This window comes from Mustela nivalis (assembly GCF_964662115.1).
Source record: "Mustela nivalis genome assembly, chromosome: 14".
NCBI lineage: Eukaryota > Metazoa > Chordata > Mammalia > Carnivora > Mustelidae > Mustela > Mustela nivalis.
This window is the reverse complement of record NC_139033.1, coordinates 84787008-84807557: the sequence shown is the minus strand read 5'-3', so window position 1 is coordinate 84807557 and position 20550 is coordinate 84787008. Positions and strand designations below refer to the sequence as shown.

Here is a 20550-nt window from a genome sequence, read left to right as displayed (position 1 = left end):
GGGACTGCCCAGGGGGAGACTCAAAGGGACACCAGGCCTGGAGGTCAGCAGGTTGTCTGAGGCTCAGTCCTCAGAGACTGTGGAGATGATCCATCCTCACTGCTCAGGCTACAAGGACCATGTTCTGAGGGTCAGACACACAGTGTCACCCAGGACACTGATGGGCAGTAAGCACCTCACCTGGGTGATTCAGGTCCCCTCTCTGTCCACCAGTGTCCCCAGGGACTTGACTCCTCTGTGCTGGGAACATCCAGAAACACCTCAATGACTCACAATCTGCCTCTCCTTCCCAACCTCCACCCCATCTCAGACCTGGGGCTGCATCTCCTTTTTTCAAGAGCATCTCATGGGGCAGGAGGCAGAGCCCCGGTCCCTAGAAGGAAGGTCTGCAGCCTCCTTGTGAGACTTTCTCCAAAATGACATGATTCTAATGGCTCAGGCCCTCAAGCTCACACCATACGGGAACAGGTGATCATGTGGATCCTCATAAGACCACAAACCTCAAAGTTTGTTTCTCATGGTTTCAGGCCCTTTTCACATTTTCCATGAAACACTGATGGAAAAATTAAAACGAAACAAATGGCTGACAATGCCAATTGCTGGACTGTTATGGGATGGGGGCTGTCAGAGAGACAACAGCACCATGTGTGAAAAGACTAGAAATCCTGATGAATCTCCAGCAGCAGGTGGTTGTTTAACAAGTAAGCACCCACTTTTGTAAGAGATAAATGAGAGATAAATGGGCTTTACAGCGTATCTGGGGGATGCAGAGGGGACCTGAAGCAGGAGGAGGAAGGTAAGGCAGCCACAGAACAAACTTTCCCTGAATCAGGTGTTGTCTGCATGTCCCAGAGGGACTAGGACAGCCTCATGGCTAGGCTCCTGCAAGTCCCTGAGCCTGCTCCAGACAGACCACAGATGTAAGGGATCCTGGCAGGAGCCTTAGGTTATAAGACAGACTCCGTACTGCTTGGAAGACTTGAGGCAGGCCTCGGGGTGGGGAGGAGAAGCAGACACTCTAAGAGAGGAAAGCACCTGGCTGAGGCCCCTCCCCTGCTGCTGTGATAACAGAGAATAAAACAACTGGAAGGAGCCCAGCCATGCTGCTGCTGTGGGGAAATCAGACTTCTTATGGGTCACTGCATTAGTTTGCTAGGGCTGAGAGAACAGAGCCCCACAAACCGGGGGGGGGGGCGGGGGGGGGAGGAGCTGACAGTAGAAATGTCTTGTCTCGCAGTTCTGGAGTTCAGCAGTCTGAGATCAAGGCACCAGCAGATTGGTGGTTGTTTTGTAGGCTGTGAAGGAGAATTTGTTTCATGCCTCTCTCTTCCAGATCCTGGTGGTTCTTTGGCAAACTTGAGAATTCCTGGGCTTGAAGATTCCTTCTCTAATTTCATATGGTGGTCTGCCTTATCAGAATCTGTCTCCAAATTTTCCCTTTCATAAGGACACCAGTCCAATTGAATGAAAGCCCAACCTACCCCAGCACAACCTCATCTTAATTTAACAAATTACATCTCCAATGATCTTATACTGAAATCAGGTCTCAGTGAGAGATACTGGAGGTGAGGGCTCAAATATATACATTTGGGAGCTGTGGGACCTAATTCAACCCACAAATGTCCCTGCCAAGTTTGGGAACTCCCTCCCCTTGGGGGATTCTGCAGGTTGCATGAATACCACAAAGTTCTCAGGGATCAGGTGGGGCATAACTAACAAACTCAGAAGAAGTCCTGACTGTCTCCTAACTGACCCATCTGTATGTCTGGGCATCCAGGCTCCATCCTTGCCCTCTGGTTATCACCACAGTGAACAAATATCAGACATCTGGCCTCTATATTCTCCCATGTAGGTCATAAGCGAGACAAGGATCATCATCATCAGGAGGTGTGGTACAGTGCCTGCTGCCTCCTTGATGGAGTTCTCCCAGGACACCGAGATGATCTGCTTCTCCTCCAGCTGCATGTGTAGGGCCTTCTGAGCCCATCTCAGCTCTGCTGTGGACATGGCATGTCTACAGCCTATTAAATCCCCATTGTGCTTCTCTGACCCCTAGAGGGATCAGTATGAGGAGCCCCAGTCTCTCTGCCAGAGCCTCTCTTCCCTCAGTGCCACCACCCCAGCCCCAAGACCCATCAGCCCTCCCCTGCCCACCCAGGCTTCTGTGCTAAACTCTGTGGTTGGGTCAGAGGACACACACTGACTGGCAACCTATGTAGTTCAGGTTTGCAGTTTCTGCAGAACTAGGTTCTTCTTCCCAAAACTAGGACATCACAGGTGGGACCAACTCTAGTGAGATGATGGGCATGACATGACACATATCACAGAGTCTGGACAAGCAGAAAGTAGTTCTGCTCTAATTCTGCAGGGACATCCCATGATGTCTCTGTTGGAGAACCAGGACCATGTTCCTGGGCCCATGACCCAGTGAGCAGAACAGCAGCCTGAGAGTATGTGTCTGTTGTGGCTTGTGCAAGGGGTAGTGTCTCTGAGTGTGTGTGTGTGTGTGTGTGTGTGTGTGTGTGTGTGTGTGTGAAAGAGAGAGAGAGAGAGATTGATTTTAGTGTTGCCAGGAAATTTTTCCAGTTTTAAATGTCCCAAACCCAAAACTTGTTTCCCTAATTTCCCTCCATCCTCTAAATTCCAATGACTTTTCTTTATATCAAGTTTAAGGATAAAGGACATTAAAAGGAGCAGGAGGAGGAAAGATTTATATGTGCTTGCTACATATGAGGCATGATTGCAAGCACTTCACATTTATTAAATTGTTTAATCACAAATACTCTACAAAAAAGCATTCTGATTATTACCTCAATTCACAGATTCAGAAGCTGAGGCATGTAGGATGTGTAATTTGCCTGAGGTTGAAGCTAGAAAGTGGCCAAACCAGCAGCAAAACAAGGTCTTCTGATCCCAGAATCCCTGGTCTTCACCACCAACCTACAGTCTCTTGTGTTTTCAGACTAAGACATGGCCTCTTCTTAATGCTCCAGAAACTTCTGTCTCCTTTTTTTGAAAGCAAGTGACTGCAACTGGGACTTTGCCAAGCAGCCTGTCCAAAACAAATAGAATTCAAACTGATGAGGGAGCAGGAGGCTGGCTGAGGACAAAGCAAGAGCTGGCGCCTTGCACCCCCCCCCTTCATCCGCTCCCCTCCATAGGTGTAGCATTCCTCAGGCACCCCTGACTGCCATAAAATGTTAAATAGTTAACTTGCTGAGACCACAATCCTTCAAAACAGGAGTCTCCCTTGGTTTGCAAATGTCCTTGAGATTACAACAAAGAAGTTACCTTATCAATAGCCCAATTTCCAAGGACACAAAACTCAGTTTCTCAAGCCAAATGTCACCCTCCCCTCCATAAAACCTAAGGAGGCGGGGGTGGAAGGAAAAGTAAATAAAGTTAAATTTCTTCTAAACCTAAATCTCATTAACAAGGATGCTTAATAGCAGGAATGTAACATTCCACCCGGAGACTCCCAATTGTCTTTACTTGATAACAACTAAGCCTTCAATATCCTGATAGTATTCCTTGCCCCAATAGCCCTCCTGAATACCCCTTTGTCCTCACCTACCCAACTCCTGCGTATATAACCAACCACCCCTCACAACCCGGGGCGGCAGCCTCATCTCTGCCTGCCCACGGGCCCTGTCCCCGTGCTTTAATAAACCACCATTTTGCACCAATGACGTCTTAAGAATTCTTTCTTTAGTCGTCGGCTCCGAACCTCCTCACCCCACCGAACCTGACTTAGGTTCTGGGACTTCATCATTTTTGGCGAGCCAGCCAGGAGATTTGTGAGTCTTTACATTTGGACTCTGAGCTTCGGTGCAAAATTGGTGAGTACTTTCTCTCCTTTTCCTTTACGCTCATTCCAGGGCTTTTTCAAGGAGTATGGTCTTATTGGAACACTTGCATGTCAATTGCTCAGGCTGTAATCCTCTAGCCCGTGGCTACTCCACGGGGAGGAGAGCGTCTGCCTTTTGACTGTAAGCTAGTACCCTGGCCGGAATGGCAATAAGACCCAGAAACTTGATGGCCTCACTCTATTCCTGTTCTTATAGAAAGTTGTCTCTCTTGGGCACGGGACAGCCACCTAAGTCACCAGGACGGCTGCCAATCTTAAGACTCCCGTGTGAGGTTTCCTCCTGATTGATCTAATGTGATCCCCTCCACATGCCCGGTCTAGCCACTTCTGGCCGCGAGACCTCCACTGGGAGCCGGCCGAAACCAGTACCCGATTGAATTAAAATGCAACCGGGGACCGTTTCCTAGGGAAGTTGGCTGTAAGGACCACATGTGTTGGAATGTCGCATAGACCATGATGGATTTCAATCTTTACTGTTTCTCGTCAGTGTCTTCTGCAAACCGCCTAAAGCTATGAAATTGGGTAATTTCCCCTTGCCAAACTTTTCTAGTACTTCCATGGGTTAATATGGCAAAACAGTATGCAATCTTCAGAATATATGATGGCATGGCACAAACGTTTTAGTCCATTCACCAGGCACCCATTGGCAGCCTAGGATGCGATGGGGAAGCGGAGGGACGCCGGCACCCCTTCCAGGGCCTTTAACGGCAGGAATGCCTTCCCAGGGAAGGCAAAACGGTGATCAATAGCGATTTTTGTTGAGGGACGCCTCCGGTCGCTTTTGACACAGGAACCTCTGACATATCCTGCGTGGGACGCTACCCAGGAGTCAGGGGGGATTTGGTAATGGACCTTCATTACTTTTCTGGAAGCATGGCCTCAGTAGGCTTCTTCAGTTCCCAAGGACTCTACCTTGGGGTGCCTTTTATCCCACTGGAAATAATTTGGATTGCAAAACTTAGGAAAGGACTGAGCTCCTGTAACACTGCATGGCCTCAGTAGGATCTATCAGTTAGATCTCTGCAGGAAACAGGGCAAATGGACCTAGGACACCTTCACTGCTCATACCTAGGCCTTTATTGCTCTGCACCAGGACCCCAGACTAAGGGGCTTTTGCGGAATGTGTTTGCCCAACTGAGTCATCTAGTAAACTTTCTCCTGACATATTGGATGGTAATTACGTAAATAAGCCTTCTTCTAGTAAACCCAGGTTGCTGGGCCATCCCTAGCAAAGGGGACTCTGGCTTTATTTCTTTCTGTTTCTCCTAATAGATGTGGGGGCTTCTCCCTCACTCCCTTCCCGTGTTAATGGCTATAACTGGAGCCAACTGGGTGTTGGTCTAACTCGAGACAGAGACCATAAGGAATATTCCCAAGCAGCTGCCGAAACTCTCTTTGTTTCGGGGAAGTTTCCCTGTGTTCTCTGGCCTGACTTGGACTGCTTAACCCCTCCCCCCTTGCTGGTGGGAAAGCATGGCGTCTGCTCCTCTGTTGAGGCATATGAGCTCCGAAACCGGGAATCTTTTCTCTGCCTCCTGGCAGCACTTTGTTTCTTCTGTTTCCCCCTTACGTGTTTCTGTACCAACGTGTGTGCAGCCTGCATGACTAGCCTCTAGATCATGCACCACGGCTCCTTCTCTCTTCACTGTCAAGGAGCAAGAAGAACACCCCCACTCCAGATCTTCCCACGCATGTCTCAGGTAAACATTCAAATTGGAGTGGGCCCAGGTGGAACGTAAATCAGTATTGGAACTAAGTTAAGTTTGTTGGTTTAATTAAGATAGATGCATCTTTGAAGTTAACAGCAGTAAATGTGAAGCTTTATTCTATCGAAGTTTACTGAAGGTTAAATAAGCTTATGTTACTTGTTAAAATTTGTTAGCAAAGAAATGACTAAACTGATGGTTAATTGTCTATCTCAAAGTTCTAATGGGTAATTGCTGAAGTAGCTTTCAAAGTCTTTGGTAACCTGAAAGTTTTAAAGTTTTGCTTGGATGACAAATGGAATTAAATTGTGGACATCTTAAGAATTCTTTCTTTAGTCGTCGGCTCCGAACCTCCTCACCCCACCGAACCTGACTTAGGTTCTGGGACTTCATCAAAACCACATACATAATTTAAATGTTTCTAGTAGCCACATTATTAAAATGAGAAGAAACAAGCAGAACTTGTATTCATAATACATTTTGTTTAGTTCAATTACTTGAAAATACTATCATGTCAGTATGAATTAAATGTAAAAATATGATATATTTTTACCTTATTTTTTATGCTACATCTTTGAAATCTGGTAGGTTCTCCAGAACTACCGCACATCTCTACTGAGATGATCCATATTCAATGATCCACATGTATGCATGGCTTGTAGTAACCACACTGGACAGAACAGGTTAAAATGCATGAGGTTTCCTTAGGGTAACTGTCTCTACCGTATAGACTCTCAGCCAGCAGGGTGGTTTTCCTTGGGAAACACTGATTACAGCACCATGAATATCTGAGCACTCTTCAGAACAGACCCTGCAAGGATATAGACTGGAATGAAGGAGAGAGGGTGATGAACAGAGGGGCCCAATAGGCTTGGGATGAGGGGAGATGAGCATGGTGAGGGGACGGGGCAGGGAAGGGATTGGATGGTAAGGTTCTGGGATGTCTCTTGGATTGAAAACTTGACTCACTCATCACTGTCTTGAGAAATAAGAAGTAAGAAAATCATGTAATCTCTCAATGTTAGATTCTTCATTTAAAAGACTGGAAGAAAATGGTGTCTTGAGCACAGAGCTACTCTTTTTATTGTGTCTTATTCAGTGGAACATGTACACATCCACCAAAGGTTTAGCACCTACTCAGGGCTCAGAAGTAGTCATTTTGTTAAACTAGCAATACATGTAGGGTGCCACTCATCCCAGGAGACCCAGAGGAACACTGTGGGTCTTGGTATGAGACCCCAGTAAGTCCAAATTCCCTGGGCTATGCTCAAGTGCAAAGGGTATGACCGACGCTTCCTTTGATGGTACTTGTGTATAATCAACTCTCCATCTTAGAAACCCACACCTGGTCCTTCTTCTGACCTGAGGAAATTACCAGCATGAGGACCTTAACCTCAGAGCTCAGACAAGAGCTTACACAGACACACAGAAGGATGGAAAATGGATTTGCATCTGGTGCCCCTCCTTCCTTGAGCTGCAAAAACACAGGATAAGGTGGAAGTTTGGAGTTCAGTCCCAGCAGGACAGGCTCAGAGCAGAGGTCTTCGAAGTGTTCCTCCATCATGGGCTGGGTTCTATTCTACCTCCTGCTCTTTATTTTCTCTACAGGACAGGGTTCCACCTCCTTAACATTTCCTTCCAAGCACAGTACCCAGGGACTGTCCAGTGTCTGGTACATTCAACATCATTCTTGTGTTTTGTGTTTCCAGGTTTCAGTACTCTGCCTATGCTGACTCAGCCTCCATCTGCATCTGTCTCCCTGGGAGCCTTAGTCAACCTCACCTGCACCCTGAGCAGGGAGCACAGCAATTACTTTGTTCGCTGGTATCAACAGAAACCAGGGGATGCCCCTCAGTATGTGATGAAGGTTAATAGTGACAGAAGCCACAGCAAGGGGGACAGGATCCCCAATTGCTTCTCAAGCTCCAGCTCTGGAGATGACTGCTATTTAACCAACTCCAACATCCAGTCTGAGGATGAGCCTGAGTGTTATTGCGGTGAGAGCCATACCATCGATGGCCAATCTGGTTAAGCCACAGTGATACCCACAAAGGGGAAGTGAGGCTAAAACCTCCCACCCTCTCTCTCCTCTTCCCCATGGGGACTCAGAGGGAGCTGTTGCATGCCCCTCTCCAGGGCTCTGAGACCTTTGACTCTCCCTGGAAACCCTGTCACCCTGTACCAAATCCCAAGACACCATTACAGAGAGACAGACACAGGGATTAACTAAGGTCATTTTGACAACAGAAAATTCCCTTTACTTTACCATACTGATGGGAAAGACCAGACCAGCCCAGACAGGAAAATTACTCTGAGAGAGTAGCTGGTCTGAGATGACCCCATGAGCCATCAGACCATGTGCATCCATGATGATCAGAAAACAGACAGATATCTCAGAGTTCTGGAGTTTACCAAGAGATTGGTTGAGTGAGTATCATCACTATAATTTCATCATGAAGCATAATAGGGCTCTTGCCACTGTTGAATGTCCAAAAGGAAATATTTGGTCCCCAAGGGAGGTATAGCAGAGAGTCTTAAGCCCATGGTGGTTGCAGAGCTAGGATCTAGCAGGAAAACAGAATGCATGTTAGATGTTTGTGGCAGCACCGGCATTGGAGCATGGCTTGGGTTTCTCCATTGGTAGTCAGTTATCAACTTGTGGTGCCAAGAATGAGTCCACATGCTGCCTACAGGACTTTTCCAGGCTCTGATCAGGAACACATCTACTGAAACAATAGTGGGGCATAGTGAAGGGGGTACACTAATATGATAAATATATTGACTCCCCTGAATCTCAACCCTGTTAGTGATCCATCTCAAATGCATATGATGAGAGTGTGGCAAGCTTACTGGACATGTTGAGGTCCTCCATTGATTTTCTGGTATCTGAAAAGAAGCATCTTTCGTACACACCCACCCTTTTGAGTTAACATTCAGCATCTGTATTAATCAAGGTAACCCTGGCCCCTAGGCATGGACCTGTGCAGGATTGGGAGGAACTATGATGCTGGATCCCAAAACTTCTGGCTGGCTCCCCTTAGTTAGTGACACAGCTCTGAAATGGAAAATCCAGGAGCTCCCCATAGCCTGGAAAACTCCCACGTGGGTAGGAGTAGAGAAGGTGGCTAGTCCTCTAGAGACAGAGCAGGCAGGAGTAGGGGAGGAGCAAGAGGAGAGGTGAACAGCAGGTCTCAGACTTGCAGTGAATTCTTTCAAGTGCATGCTGGGCTGAGTCACAGGGAATCAAAGGCCCATCCTACACACTCCAATAAAGGATTGTTCTCTACCAAGGGTTTGCAAAGATTGTTTCCCAAAAGAGGACTCCCATAGGTCCCTCTAGTGAGGATTTTCCTCCACCATGAACATTGTAGGAAAAACAGTCCAGAGGATGGTAGGAAAATAATATCCAAACCCACATAGTAAATTATTATGTCACCTCCAAGCCCACCTGGGGCCTTCTGGTGTATAACTTGGGAGAAAGTAACCCAGTCGCATTGGACAGATGGACAAACTGTGGAAGCAATAACAACAGTGAGTAGAAAGAGGAGTCAGATAAAGAACATTCCTACTTGTGCTGAGATGGTAACCAACCAATGAGGGAGTGACAACTACAAAGTATTGGTTAAAAGTGGTCAAAGGATTCCATTAGTGATAATTACTATCATTAATTAGTGATAATTACTAATTCCATTAGTGATAATTTGTCAAGTTTATAACAGGATCAGGGTCTCAGTAAGAGACCACTGGTCAGCTCTGGTCATGTGGAAGTAAGTAATGAAGAGTATGTGTCTCCTCCTGCATTGTTCCTCATCAATAACTTTTGGCTTCACAGATTGCCAGGTGATCCTGAGTCCAGGAATGAAAATTTCTGTCAAAAGTTCTTTTTTTTAAAAATAATTTTTAATTTTTTATAAACATATATTTTTATTCCCAGGGGTACAGGTCTGTGAATCGCCAGGTTTACACACTTCACAGCACTCATCATAGCACATACCCTCCCCAATGTCCATAACCCCACCCCCCTTCTGTCAAAAGTTCTTATGTGGCTTGTGGCCTTAGCAGAGTCTCCAAGAGAGAAGTCCTTTAGTACCATTGTCTCATTTGGAGAATCTCCTGGGCCCAATGAGCAATTTATAATTTAACACAGGGAGCACCTGAAACAGGAGATTAGATCTAGCCAGGAGAGACAGAGGTGATGCCAGTAACAGTGTGAGGAGAGGCCAGGCAGGCTGAGTCATGATTGAGTTATGTTCAAGGAGATCTCCTTTCCCCACAGCTCCCCTACTCATTCTGCATCTCCCTCCCTTCTTCCCTTCCTCCCCCTCGCCCCACCCACTTCTCAGTACTTATCAATGTTCTCACTTTTAATATCTTTCCCTGAAGATGTTAGAAATAAACCCCATTAGTCATACTCTACTCAATTCTTTAACTTGTAATGTGTGTCTTGATTCCTAAATGCACAGGAATCTTGCGGCTGTGGGGCATCAGGACTGTCTCCACCTTGACCCTTTTCAATGCACTACACTGCACCCTGTACTCTCCTTCCTGAAAGAAGGTAGTCGGCTAGGCCAGGACATTTCAACCCGGGATAAGTACAGGAATCACACCTGTCCTGCCTCCTGTACCGTGTATGTGATCTGTCTGTGCTGGGCTGGGCAGGGCAGGGGACACAGCTGCCTGTGGGAGTCTGGAAACCCTGGTCCACACCTTTTCTCAGGTGACAGTTGCCTCAGGGTGACTTTCAAGGGGAAAGCTCCTGGTCTGAGTCCTCCTCTACCCGCAGGGGGCAGCAGAGCTGCAGCAGGAACAGCAGGACAGAGGGTGGGGCTGCCTGGGAGGAACCTCACAGGGACACCAGGTCTGGGGATCAGCAGGGTCCAGGTTCAGTCCCCAGAGACTGTCAGGATAATCCATTCTATCTTCTCAGGCTGCAGGGACCTTATTCTGAAAGTCAGACACACAGAATATTGATGAGAGGCCTGACACACTGAGTGGGAAGTGCAGGTCCTCTTACTGCCCAACAGTGTTCTCAGGCACTGACTCCTCATGCTGGGCATGTCCAAGGATGCCCTGACCACTCACCTTCAGCTCATCTTTCCCTCCTCCAGGCTGCAGTTCCTTGCTTGGGAACAGCTGAGGGAGGGAGAGCAGGGACCAGTGAGCCCCTGATTGCCGGAAGGGGCTCAGCAACCTACTTGTGAGACTGTCTCCAGAGTGAAGTGAATGCTCCCTGCTCAGGCCACAGCTCTGGTCCCTGGATTGTCTTTGTGCATTGACAGGATCTGCTCCCTGCAAGGACACTGTCTCAAGCTCAAAGCTCATGCCATGTGGGATCCTGTGACCTTGGGGACTCACACAAAGACCAGGAAACTTAAAGTTTGCTTCCAGTGATTTGTCATGCCTTTTACATGTTTACATGAAACACTGATGAAAAAAATTACGGTGCCCAATTTCTGCTTTCTTGTGGGATGAGGGCTGTCACAGGGATGAAAACAGCCTGTGTCAATACATGAGACATTGTGAGGAATCTCCAACAGCTGCTAGTTGGTTAAGTCAACTCCCAGGTATAAAGGGATGCATGAACCTCAGAATGAAAGAGTTTCCCAAAGTAGTGTCATGCCTAACATGGGACCAGAGTGCAGTGGGGGACAGACAGGGGACCTGAGGCAGGAAGGGTTTGGTAATGAGGCTACAAGACCTTGAATGAGGGATTGTCTGCACTCTCAGAGGGCCCAGCTTACCCTGTGGCCAGGATCCTACAAGGCCCCAAGCCAACCCAGCACAGACACCAGGCACAGAGGTTTCAGACAGAGTCACAGGTCAGATCCCAGGAATTTGACTATTGAAGCCAAGCCTTGGAAACTAAGGTTGATTTTCTGACCAGAAAGCTCCATGGAGGAAGCCAGAGCTCAGGTCTTCCTCCTCAGTCAAGTGTTCTGATCTCACAATCCAGTTAGAGACCCACAGAGGAATACATTTGCATTAATACTAGCAATCACTGCCCCCATGGCCTGGAGGGCATAAGAGAAGTCTGGGTGAGCCTGCCCTGCTCTGGGATCTCTGGAGGCAGAACTCTGGGCATCTCTACTAGGGCTTGGACTCTTCTCCTGCCCCTCATCATCACTCTCTGCACAGGTGCACCCCCAGGACCTGCATACAAGCTCAGCCTCCACAGGACCTGAGCTGGGCCTGCCCCAAACCCTGAACTCAGCACCAGCACTGACTCTGTACTGGTCCCTAAGAATGAGCCCCTAGGCCTCACACCAACCCCTCCTCTCCTGTCTTTTCAGGTTCCATGGCCTCCAGTGGGCTGACTCAGTCTCCCTCTGTGTCAGTGGCCATGGGACAGAGGGCTACAATCACCTGCTCTGGAGATGTACTGGGGAAAAGATATGCATATTGGTACCAGCAGAAGCCAAAACAAGCTCCTGTGCTTGTGATTAATAAAAATAATGATCAAATCTCAGGGATCTCTGACTGGTTCTCAGGCTTTACCTCAGGAATCACAGCCACGCTGACCATCAGTGGGACCTGGGCTGAGGACAAGGATATTACTCTCAGTCCTATGACAGCAGTGGTAATGCTCACAGTGACAGAGGCAGATGGGGAAGTGAGACACAATCCCCTTCCCTGTCTCTGTCACACTCTTTTCCAGCCCCAGGAGCACCATGGACAAGCACTGAGCAGGTCTGGCCCAGGCCCCCAGGTCTGAGATCTCCAGAGCTCCTCCCTAACTCTGCTCTGAGGCAGCCCTGCACAGGTTGGTTGAGGAGAGCACTTAGCTGACAGCAATAGGCTACCCTGCTCTCTGGGCCTGTGTGTGAATGTAAAACAGAGGTCTTCAGTGGAAGAAAGATAGAGAGAGCCTTTTGTCCAGTGCTCTTGTTGTCTGCATTTTCCTTGTGCTATGATCCACTCTTCACACAAAGGACCAGGATTAGATCCAAAGATCCCAGAGCAGCTAAACTCCTAATGCCCTGATGCCATCAGTGGGGGCCACCCCCACTCGAGTGGAGAGGATGGGTACAGTAGACAGAGGGGCCACCCACATTCCCTCATTTGGACTCACACACCCACCCACTACTGCCCAGAGCTCCTGACAGCTCACAGGGGAGCTCCTCACTGGGAAGTGCTATTGCTTCAGAAATCTACCTTGGCAAGTTATGTCCCTTCTCAGATAGGTTCAGTTGAATGATCACTTCAGGCCAGCACCTCAAGTCCCTTCCTCACATTCAGATGTCCGGAAAGGTCCCAGCATTAGAGCTCCCTGCAGGAGGGAGATCGCACTTGATGGCTAACTATGGGTCCCTTCTCCTTCTGCCCCGGGTGAGCTCCCCAACTCCTTCCAGATTTCCCATGCATGCACTCCTCTTTCTCAGAGTCTGCTTCCAGAAACCCAATGCAGAAAGACCAGCATCACAGTCAGCATCCTCAGGGACCTGAGGAGGCCACTGTGTACCCATAGAGCTGGGGTTTCTCCCCCAAAGCATCAATGTACTTGCCCAATCCCTAGACAGATTGGATTGTTCCTTGTATTTTTGTACACTGAATAAAGATCCAGACACACTAGGTGTTCTGAGTTCTGACTGATAATTGGAGAGCCACATCCTTCTTGATAGTGAATGGGGACAATGGGGCAGTTGCTGCTGTTGACACAGTGGCCAGAAGAAACACAACAACCATGGGAGTGAGATACAAATTGGGTCATTCCTCGTTTCTACCCTCCAAATAATGTGTGAGTATCTCTTTACACCCACTCAGATACATGGACAGACAACAATTCTGTGAAATACAGCTCAGCCTCTCAACAATGACACTTAATAAGACATCACAGATGATCCCTCATCCACATAAAATCCACCCAGATCCCCACATACCACAGTCTCCAAATAAAAAGAGTGTCAGCAGCCATGTCTCCACCTAATATGATAAAATATCTGGTGAACAATTACAAACACGTTCACCCTTTCTGCACAAGAGGATATAAAACACATCACTGTCTGCTAGTGATCTTTATTTTCATCCCAGCTGAGATATTCTATAACTTCAGTATTGAGATATAAAGTTAACTATTGTTAACACATCTGATATTAGATGATAATGGGATGAAACAGGAGAATAAAACAGAAACATATGATTAATATATACTCAAACTTATTCATGTCAACATAAGGAAAAAGCATTTATCACTTCTATCCTATTCATTTCTGCCACTACCCTGCGGTCACTGTGGTGTTCACTCCATATTCTCCTTCTCTCAGCAAATACCTGACCTAGTCATGATTTCCCCCCATTGGGATGACCAAACCTTCATTCTGGAAGATGGGTCCATTATCAGACCTGCTGAATTGGACTGTGCTGAACTGATGACTGTTGTCACAGTCCCAGGTATCTTAGGGGATCTCCTGAGTCCATATACTCCTGTTTACCCCAGTTGTGTTGTAGACACACAATTGCTTTATGACAGTCATTATAAAACACCCCAGACAGTGGTGTTTTGAGTTCCTGCCAGTCCCAGGTATATTAGAGGATCTCTTGAACGTGTATATTCCTGCTTACCTCAGCTGGGTTTTAGACACTCAGTTCCCCCATGACAGTCCTCATGAAACACCCCAGGCAGTGCCCCCTACTTTGAGTCCCTGCCAGGAAGAGTCAGAAAGACCCATGTCACACTCTCCACAACCAGAGCAGGGCAGTCATACTCCCTCCCTCCTGCCCTAGTCAAGCTCTGCCCCAAGGAGCCAGGTTCCCAAACCAGGACACCTGAGCTCCACTCCTGGATGTGCCCCCACTTTCCTCTGTTTTCCTGGGAAACTAGCCTCTCTGGGGACTCACTTTATCTGCTGTGAAATGGGGAAGCTTATAACTGCTGTGAGAAATACTTGTTTTCAAGTTAAAGGATACAAAATATTGAAGAGTTTAAATAATTAGGCAAATGCAGTGGGGTTTCAGGGAGTTAATCTTGGTATTGGAATCTCCTGTCTGCCTCTGTGTGTACATAAGGAAAAGTTTTCAGCTACTCTGTGACTTGTACTGATGAAGTCCCAGAACCTAAGTCAGGTTCGGTGGGGTGAGGTTCGGAGCTGACAACTAAAGAAAGAATTCTTGAGACATCTTTGGTGCAAAATGGTGGTTTATTAAAGCACGGGGACAGGACCTGTGGGCAGGAAGAGCTGCTGCCCCGGGTTGTGAGGAGTGGCTGGTTATATACACAGGAGTTGGGTAGGTGAGGACAAAGGGGTGTTCAGAAGGGCTATTGGGGCAAAGAATACTATCAGGATATTGAAGGCCTGGTTACTATCAAGTAAAGACAATTGGGAGTCTCCTGGTGGAATGTTACATTCCTGCTATCAAGCATCCTTGTTAATGAGATTTAGATTTAGAAGAAATTTAACTTTATTTACTTTTCCTTCTACCTCCGCCTCCTTCAGTTTTTTATGGAGGGGAGGGTGACTGTTAGGCCTTGAGGAACTGATTTCTGTGTCTTTGGAAATTGGGCTATTGATAAGGTAACTTCTTTGTTGTAAATCTCAAGGACATTTGCAAACCAAGGGAGACTCCTGCCTTGCAGGATTGTGATCTCTGCAAGTTAACTATTTATCATTTTATGACAGTCAGGGGTGCCTGAGGAATGCTACCCATATGGAGGGGAGCGGGTGAAGAGGGGGTTCAAGGCGCCAGCTTTTGCTTTGTCCTCAGCCAGCCTCCTGCTCCCTCATCAGTACCATGTGCAATTATATCCAAGTCTGAATTAGCTGATTCCCAATTCACCAAATGACAAACAGGGTAGTTCAAAATCCTCTCACACCAAACTCCAGGAGATGTGAGTAAAAATTAAATCCAAAGTGATTAACTTTGATGTGAATAACCACCCACCTTACAACATGGGCCCTTTGCTATAGAGCCCACTGAAAAAGATCAAGATTGGATGGACAAGAAAACTGACCATTGTCCCCAGACATGTCACATTATCCACCTAATGATTACTACCATTTCCTTTTGAGAACACAGTATGGTAGACACTGATGTAAAGTGCTGTCTTGTCTCTCATCTGTCTCCTATAGAATTTGCCTCTGTCTCTAGCACAGGTCCTCTTCATGCCTCTCCAGCCCACCCCATTTGTGCTAAATTCAGTCACTGTCAAACCCTCCTCGACTGGGTCTATTCCTACTGGGATACTGAGACACAACATCTGTGACTTGTCCTGGGGACTCTCTTGAGACAGAATCTTCCATCATTTCAATGACAGAATGATGAACAAATGTTCTGAGAAAGTTCCACAATCTAACGACATAGGAAGCATGGGATCACACTACCTCTGGGGAAACAGAGGGGATGCCGTGCAAGAAGATGAGAAAGGTAATGAGGCCACAGAACCACCCTCCCTGTATCAAGTGTTGTCTGTAACTCTCAGAGGGCCCAGCCCAGCCCCATGGCCAAGCTCCTGAAAGACCACAGAGGGAGCCAAGGACAGAATGCCAGCAGTGGGGGCACAGGGAGTTATCATGTGGTCTGATCCTTAGAAAGTGCCTGTGATCTCAGACCCTGCAGAGAAAGGCTAGTGGTCTGACCTGAGAGCTGGCTGGAGGAAGCTGGAGGCTCCCCTCTTCCTCCTCAGTCACATATTCTAATCACAACACTTGTTTAACAATTGAGTGCCCCAGAAATGGAGGAATTTGCATAAGTACTAACAATCACAGTCCCAAGAGCCTGGAAGGGAATAAAAGAGGCTGGGGTGGAGCCCAGCAGTGCTGTGGGTCTCAGGAGGCTGAGCTCTGGGCACATCCACCATGGCCTGGACCCCTCTCCTGCTCCCTGTCCTCACTCTTTGCACAGGTGCTGCCACAGGGCTGCCCATGTGCTCAGCCTCCACAGGACCGAGCTGGGCTTGCAGTGAACCCTGAGTCAGACCAGCCAAGCCTCAAGATTGGGTCCATGGGAGAAGCCCCTGAACCTCACACCAACTTCTCCTTTTCTATCTTTTCAGGCTCCATGGCCTCCAGTGTGCTGACTCAGTCTCCCTCAGTATCAGTGTCCCTGGGACAGACAGCTACCATCACCTGCTCTGGAGAGATACTGAGCAAAAGTTATGCACAATGGTACCAGCAGAAGCCAGGCCAATCCCCTGTGAACATTATTTATAAGGACACCCAGCGTCCCTCTGGGATCCCTGACCGATTCTCTGGGTCCAGCTCAGGGAGCACACACACCCTGACCATCAGCAGGGCTCAGGCTGAGGACGAGGCTGACTACTACTGTCAAGTATGGGATGACAATGGTAAAGCTCACAGTGACACAGGCAAATGGGGAAGTGAGACATAAACCCCTTCCCTGTCTGTGTCACACACTTCTCTAGCTGCAGGATGCCTGTGGACAAATCAGGGAGTGGGTCTGAACCTGGTCCCTGGATCTCAGGTCCCCAAACCTCCCTCCCCACCAGCACATGTGGCAGGCTCTCCAGGAGATGGATCAGGGGAGGGAAAGGACACAGTACTTTTAACTATGTTTCATTCATGCCTATTGGTGAAGGAATGATTGTGATGAGGGATCAGGAGGCTGGCTGAGGACAAAGCAAAAGCTGGCACCTTGCACCCCCTCTTCACCCTTTCCCCTCCATAAGTGTAGCATCCCTCAGGCAGCCCTGACTGCCAAGAACAATAAGCAAATAGTTAACTTGCAGAGCTCACAATCCTGCTAGACCTGAGTCTCCCTTGGCTTACAAATGTTCTAAATCTCACTAACAAAGACAATTGATAGCAGGATTGTGACACCCCACCAAAAAGTCTCCCAAAGATCTTAATGTTAATGGCTGGTCTAAAGACAACATTGATCCAGCAGCAAGGGCAAGGCCTCCGGCAGGCCTGGAACATCCTGGCACCTTGTAGGCCCTCTTTAGCATATGAAAACTCCACTGAAACCTCCCTTCCCCTCACCTTCCCCCAGCAGCAGGGTACATAACCTGCCATCCCTCACAACCCGGGGCAGCAGCTCTTCCTGCCCACGGGTCCTGTCCCCGTGCTTTAATAAACCACCATTTTGCACCAAAGATGTCTCAAGAATTCTTTCTTGGTCATCGGCTCCGGACCTCAGCCCACCAAACCTCACCTAGGTTCTAGAACTTCATCATATGGCGCCCAACGTGGGGCTGTGAGTCTTTACATTTGGACTCTGAGCTTCGGTGCAAAATTGGTGAGTACTTTCTTTCCATTTACTCTGATTTCAGGGGCTTTTCAAGGAGTATGGTCTTATTGGAAGACTTGCATGTCAATTGCTCAGGCTGTAATCCTCTAGCCCGTGGCTACTCTATGGGGAGGAGAGCGTATGCCTTTTGGCTGTAAGCTAGTACCCTGGCCGGAATGGCAATAAGACCCAGAAACTTGATGGCCTCACTCTATTCCTGTTCTTATAGAAAGTTGTCTCTTGGGCACGGGACAGCCACCTAAGTCACCAGGACGGCTGCCAATATTAAGACTCCCGTGTGAGGTTTCCTCCTGAATGATCTAATGTGATCCCCTCCACATGCCCGGTCTAGCCACTTCTGGCCACGGGACCTCCACTGGGAGCCGGTTGAAACCAGTACCCGATTGAATTAAAACGCAACCGGGGACAGTTCCTAGGGAAGTTGGCTGCAAGGACCACATGTGTTGGAATGTCGCATAGACCATGATGGATTTCAATCTTTACTGTTTCTCGTCAGTGTCTTCTGCAAACCGCCTAAAGCTATGAAATTGAGTAATTTCCCCTTGCCAAACTTTTCTAGTATTTCCATGGGTTAATATGACAAAACAGTATGCAGTCTTCAGGACATACGATAGCATGGCACAAGCGTTTTAGTCCATTCACCAGGCACCCATCAGCAGCCTAGGATGTGATGGGGAAGTGGAGGGACGCCGGCACCCCTCCAGGGCCTTTTATGGCAGGAATGTCTTCCCAGGGAAGGCAGGATGGTGATCAATAGCGATATCTTGAGGGACGCCTCTGGTTGCTTTTGACACACAGGAACCTCTGACATATCCTGTGTGGGACGCTACCCAGGAGTCAGGGGGGATTTGGTAATGGACCTTCTTTACTTTTCTGGAAGCATGGCCTCAGTAGGCTTCTTCAGTTCCCAAGGACTCTACCTTGGGGTGCCTTTTAACCCACTGGAAATAATTTGGATTGCAAAACTTAGGAAAGGACTGAGCTCCTGTAACACTACATGGCCTCAGTGGGATCTATCAGTTAGATCTCATCTGCAGGAAACAGGGCAAATGGACCTAGGATACCTTCACTGCTCATACCTAGGCCTTTATTGCTCTATACCAGGACCCCAGACTAAGGGGCTTTTGCGAAATGTGTTTGCCCAAATGAGTCAGCTAGTAAACTTTCTCCTGACATATTGGATGGTAATTACGTAAATAAGCCTTCTTCTAGTAAACCCAGGTTGCTGGGCCATCCCTAGCAAAGGGGACTCTGGCTTTATTTCTCTGTTTCTCTTAATAGATGTGGGGGCTTCTCCCTCACTCACTTCCCGTGTTAATGGCTATAACTGGAGCCAACTGGGGTTGGTCTAACTCGAGACAGAGACTATAAGGAATATTCCCAAGCAGCTGCTGAAACTCTCTTTGTTTTGGGGAAGTTTCCCTGTGTTCTCTGGCCTGACTTGGACTGCCTAACCCCTCCCCCCTTGCTGGTGGGAAAGCATGGCGTCTGCTCCTCTGGGGCTTAGGAGCTCTGAAACCGGGAATCTTTTCTCTGCCTCCTGGCAGTGCTTTGTTTCTTCTGTTTCCCCCTTATTGTGTTTCTGCACCAAGGTGCGTGCAGCCTGCATGACTAGCTTCTAGATCATGCACCACGGCTCCTTCTCTCTTCACTGTCAAGGAGCAAGAAGAACACCCCCACTCCAGATTTTCCCACGCATGTCTCAGGTAAACATTCAAAGTGGAGTGGGCCCAGGTGGAAAGTAAATCACTATTGGAACTAAGTTAAGTTTGTTGGTTTAATTAAGAAAGACGTGTCTTTTAAGTTATCAGCAGTAATGTGAAACTTGGAAGTTTACTAAGGTTAAATAAGCTTGTGTTATTAAAATTTGTTAGCAAAGAAATGACTAAACTGATGGTTAACTGTCTGTCTCAAAAGTTCTAATGGGTAATTGCTGAAGTAACTTTCAAAGTCTTTGGTAACCTGAAAGTTTGCTTGGATGACCAATGGAATTGAATTGTGGACATCTATATCTTAACCAAACAGGATAAAATGCTAAGTCGTTAATTACTGGATGTAGGTTTGTGCTTTTGACTTAACTGCAAAGAAACGAAAGAGTATTTAAATCTGTTGGTAAACGTGTTTTGCACTTTTCATAAATTTGCACGGTTTCATAAATTTGTCATCTAAAGAATTGTTGTAGCAGTTCACAATTGGTTAATAACTAAAGGTGTTTCTAAGAATACAAAGTTCTGCTTAGTGTAACTAAGACTGATGGAAATAAAGGGAAACTCTGTATGTAGGAAAGTAGGAGATATGTAAGAAAGACTTAAGGAATGGAAGGTAAGGGAAGGTAATTTTGTCCTAAATGAGATGGTTGTTTAGAAAGAAATGACTTGGGACAAAACCTGAATGCAAAGGAAAGTTGTAGAAGGTTTGTGAAGGGAAATCTTCAGAAAAGGAATTTCAGCGATGGTCAAGAATGGATTAAGATTGAAATGAATGGGTTTTAAAGGTACATTGGTACAAGACTGAAATTGTCTCTGTTCAAAAGGACAATGTTTTCTTAGATCAATTGATCTGCTGTTAAAAAATGTAAATGGTTTTCTCTTTGCCTGCCCAGAAAAACCAGTTTCTATGTTTTGTTTTATTAGGTGTTTAACATCCCTAATTTTATTTAGGCATGTGCTTCCACACTTTTTAAGATTTTAGCAAATGTTGACAAGATTTAAATTGTAAATCTCTTTAACTCAGGCTTTTCCTTGGTATGTGAAGTTGCTCATGAAGTACTACTGA

General features: G+C 47.2%; 1 long non-coding RNA gene and 2 gene segments (V, D, J or C); all 3 read left to right on the top strand.

Annotated features, from left to right (window-relative positions):
- Positions 1 to 20550, top strand: part of LOC309847518 (immunoglobulin lambda-1 light chain-like) — a 1783291-nt gene that overhangs the window by 1018494 nt on the left and 744247 nt on the right.
- LOC309847513 (immunoglobulin lambda-1 light chain-like) overlaps positions 1 to 20550 on the top strand; it is a 1777964-nt gene that overhangs the window by 1018494 nt on the left and 738920 nt on the right.
- Positions 11628 to 11956, top strand: LOC309847535. Its single transcript, XR_014302495.1, has 2 exons — positions 11628 to 11709; positions 11865 to 11956. It is a non-coding gene; the product is annotated as an uncharacterized lncRNA (long non-coding RNA).